Source organism: Syngnathus acus, chromosome 5 (assembly GCF_901709675.1).
Source record: "Syngnathus acus chromosome 5, fSynAcu1.2, whole genome shotgun sequence".
NCBI classification, from domain to species: Eukaryota; Metazoa; Chordata; class Actinopteri; order Syngnathiformes; family Syngnathidae; genus Syngnathus; species Syngnathus acus.
Genome location: NC_051091.1, coordinates 13,462,692 through 13,467,325, shown reverse-complemented (window position 1 = coordinate 13,467,325; position 4,634 = coordinate 13,462,692). Strand labels below are relative to the sequence as shown.

Genomic DNA, 4,634 nt, shown 5'->3' with positions numbered 1-4,634 from the left:
AATTGACAGTTTTACGGTAAAGGTGAGGTACGATTGTATGAAATATTTAATTGAGAAGAACATCCAGAATTGAAGGGTTACTTTCAATATTCACTGATTACCTGCTCACTTACATATACTAAATTTCTTTGTTGTGGAATGAGAGCTGAGCGATGAAGACGAATGAATTGGCACTTGTGTGGTTAGGAATGTGTATGTGTGTCGGGGGCAGTGTGAAAGGCCAAAGTATTTTGGAGTTGGTATGAAAGGGTCACAATTGAGGGTAAGATTCCTCTCACATGAGACTGGAATACCCAAGATTGATGAGTGACGAGTTATAACCTTAACTAACAGCTGATGGTTAATCAAAGGCACCATGAACAACAAAATAGTTCATGGAGAAGGCCCATTTCAGCAACACGGATGGACAAGACAGTACTAATATCAAACACTAGGACAATGGACGATATGACATGATAAACTTGGACTCACGGGATGACTGACTATGTGGATGACAACCAAACATTTGAAACTTAAGCTTGCTTGTGGCAAGTGCGAGCTTTGCTTTGTTTCTGTGCGTCACTTGACTTATTGCAGCATCAACCGCCAGCCAAGGAGCAGATAGCTGGTTGTTTTATAACTTGTTTTAACTTTGCAGGTTGTCGATTGCAGTCTTGGAGAGTTTATGTTGAATTCACGTGAAAATGTTAACCCTAACCCTTTTGATTTTTATGATGATTGATGATTTTCAGGAAGGAATCCCCGGGCGCCATGATTCATTGTGTGTCTATTTTTTATTTTGATACTCGATGCCTGTGTAGTTTTTGTGAGCACAAGTGTCCGCAGGGCTGTATGCTCACTGGCAGGGGTGCGATGATTTTTGTTTGTGTTGCCGAATGTGGGGTGGACAGTCAATTTTCAGGAACTTGGGGATGACGGTCCTGGATGAGTGAAAGGTTCGACAAACTGGCTGCAAGGCATATGATGATGTGGTAGGACATTTTGCCGGTTCCTTTTTGAATGCCTAATGACTCATTGGGTGAATGTGTCAGGGGTGGTGGGGTTACATTTGAATGAGTAAGTAGATATAAAAGCTATTTGTGACATTCAATGTTTTTTCGGATTCAATTATTTTTGAGGCTTTAACAGGACGTGCCAGAATTCAACAGGCAGTAATGGAAGGAGCAGAAGAAGCATCTCGAAAGGAAAGGTGTTAATGGGAGACAACAATCTGGAATGGATGCAAAGCGTGGTAACGATCTAGCGACAGTAACGGTTAAAGTGTTTCAACGGAAAAGCATGAATGATGACAAATCATACAGCTAATAGGGATTAGACTGCAGTGCAATAGACAACAAATGTTTGGAAGGTAATTAAATAAAATAGGAAACTGGACCAGAAACAAGGAATAGGGAGAAGTGACATATACACATATTTACATAAACATATGAATGCATTAAAGCTGCTATTGAAGGGAAAGTATTTAAGAACACATTTTAAGAGGGTTAATTTGCATAACAAATATTGAAAAGAGTTGAATAGTTAAATCATTTTGGGAAAATTACTGCTTCAAAAGGGTGACTGATTTGAACAGTGAGGTGATTTGAAGGGGAGACAAAGATAGTGTACATAAACAAATTGGGTGAACAAAACTGACGGGACTGATACCCATTTGAGAATACTGAGAAAAATTTGAATGAAAGAGGAAATTTGGAGTGAAAAATTAATATTTGGACTGGGAAAGAGCGATTGCAAAGACGAGATTGACAGGACTTCAGACTGTGACTAACTTGAACAGGTAGAAGTTACTCTGCTACAGAAGGGATCTTGCGAGACTGACAGCACGACGAGAAATAAGGGGGATTACTCATAACTCCTGGGGGGAGTGTTTGTTTGTTTGTTTGTTTGTTTGTTTGTTTGTTTGTTTGTTTGTTTGTTTGTTTGTTTGTTTGTTTCAGGGATCACGTGGGCCTCTGGATCATAAGGAGTAGATGCCGGGAACGCTCGGAGGTTCTACTGAGCACTTCGATGAGACGACGACCACCAATCGTCCCCGTGCCCCAATCAACTCCAAAAGAGAAGATTTTGTTTGCTGACGACTGGTTATGGAGATGTCGTTTACTACGGGTGACCGAAGGGGGCCGGGAGGACTTCCGGCCTACGCTGGGCATTGCTGCTTTTTTCATTGCAACTCAAGGTTTTGTGCTGATGTCATCGTTAAATACTGGCAGTGGCTCTCAATTATTGCAGAACCCGTGGACGCTGACCGGGGCCTGGAAAGAGACTCTGAGGACGGTGAAGTGGACATAAAGATTTTGGATGGACGGCAGGCCCTGGGCAGTGATCCCGGCGCAAATTCACTACTGAGCATTCAGTGGACTGGACTTTGCATCGACAGGCTCTTACATATGCAAGGGGGGCAACACTGAGAGCGCTTCAACGTTGCAGTATGCTGTGATATTGCGTCAATATTATATCCTTCATTACTTTATCTGATGACTACATGCTGCTTTACTTTATCTTATTCATTTACCTTGTCACATATTAACATTATGACAATGCACTTTGACTGTTTAGCGGTCGGTGAACCTGTCGTTTCTTTTCCTTACTGTTTTGTGAGCTCATGCTGTTTTGTGCATTGTGATATGTGCCAGGACTCCTTGTACCTGGCTAACGCCAGGTGGAGGGAATCACTGAGGATGTTAGAAAGGGCCTCCCTCTTTTTCCATGTCATTAGACTGGCAGGGTTTTTTCTCGAGGGAGGGCCGGCAACTTTTTGAAGTTTCTAACGGACCACGCCAAATTCATTACTTCACAAATTATCGACGGTGTTGAGGTATTACCTAAGGGGGGTGGTTATCGTCATTTGGATAATGTGGACTTCAATTTTCTTTATTTGTGGTTCCTGAGAGGCCTCAGATTGCTGTCAGGGAGCAATTGGATACCAAAGTAGTTTGAGCTTTCCTAGTTAAAATAACCTTAAGTAGCATGCCTCGAGCGTGATTTAGGCTGTGCAGGTATAGGCCAAATTGTAGACGTGATCAGAAAATTTGGTTGGGTGAAGATTTTTGGATGTTTACCGATGTCATCTCTTTTTGGACCGTTTTCGGGACATTTATAAAGTCCCGGAGGGGGGAATGTAGTGAAATTTGAATTATATGCGTCTCTGTATGTCACCTTAGATGGCGACCTAGCAGCAGTGAGAAGACCCTAAGCTATTTTTGCGGTACAGAGAAGCTCTAGTTTCAGTAATGTGTAGGTACTTAGAATATGGAAGGGCCATTCGTCCGTGACCAGGAAGACCTTTGTCCATGCCCTTTTAAGGGCATCGGAAGTAACCAGTAGAGTGAGACTCGAACCGCAGCTGTTGTCTTACGAGGTACAAATGATGGGGGAGAACAGATAGAAGGAGAGCGAGAGAGAGAGAGCGAACAGGGCGAACATCTTTGCTTTTGAGGGCTGAAACATCTTTGCTTTTTCGGGGCCACTCGAACTTTTGGAGAGACATCACTCTGACATCGGTTGAATAAAATATTTTCCCAATCAGCCGTGTGTCACTGGAGTGCTTCCTTCCCTGGGCCAGCCATCGTCCACCGAGTGTTTTTTGGAGACCAGCTAAGCAACAAAGACCATTCAACACAAGACCGAATGGCATGTCTGGCCATATCTTCCTGTATCAAAGTCAAAGTCAGCTTTATTGTCAATCCCTTCATATGTCAAGACACACAAAGAAACCGAAATTCCGTTTCCTCCATCCCACGGTGACGAGACATACAAGTAGGCGACACAAAACAAAAACAAGAAGGCACAAACCATAAATAATAAATAAAAAATAATAAATAAAATGAGCGATGAATAAATAATAAACCAATAACCCAATAAATAAGAGGAGCAAAACCGAGCCAGTGTGCATACAGCCGACAGCAAGAACAGGACGCTACGCTGAAAGGGGGAGCGAGTTCAGGATCCTAACAGCCTGGAGTACGAAGCTGTTGGAGAGTCTGGTGGTGCGGGAGCGCAGGCTCCTGTACCGCCTCCCAGAGGGCAGAAGATCAAACAAAGAGTGAGCGGGGTGACTCACATCACTCACAATCTTGGTCGCCTTGCGGGTGAGATGGGAGGTGTAAATGTCCTTCAAGGAGGGGAGAGAAGCACCAATAGTCTTACTAGCCGTTTTCACTATGCGCTGCAGGGCCTTCAAGTCATAGTCAGTGCAGCTGCCACCCCAAACAGCAATACAGCTGGAGAGGACGCTCTCAATGGTGCCGCGGTAAAACGTAGTCATGACGGCCGGAGGAGCTCCCGCTCGCCTGAGTTTCCGAAGGAAGTACAGGCGGCGCTGGGCCTTCTTCGCCAGCGATGCGGTGTTGGTGGACCAGGAGAGATCCTCACTGATGTGCACCCCCAGGAACCTGGCGCTGCTCACTCTCTCCACCACAGCACCGTCGATGGTCAGCGGCAGGTGTTGGGCGTGACCCTTCCGGAAGTCAGCAACAATCTCCTTGGTCTTGTCGACGTTCAGCAGGAGGTTGTTGTCCCTGCACCACGCGGTCAGAAGGTCAACCTCCAGCCTGTACTGAGTCTCGTCTCCCTTGGTGATGAGACCCACCAGAGTCGTGTCGTCAGCAAACTTCACTATGCGGTTGCCGCTGCAG

General features: G+C 44.9%; 1 long non-coding RNA gene across 1 annotated transcript; it reads left to right on the top strand.

Moving 5' to 3' along the window:
* Nucleotides 1-1,785: 1,785 nt before the first annotated feature.
* LOC119123477 lies at nt 1,786-2,496 on the top strand. The gene is made up of 2 exons (XR_005098065.1): nt 1,786-2,106; nt 2,230-2,496. It is a non-coding gene; the product is annotated as an uncharacterized LOC119123477 (long non-coding RNA).
* Nucleotides 2,497-4,634: the final 2,138 nt, after the last annotated feature.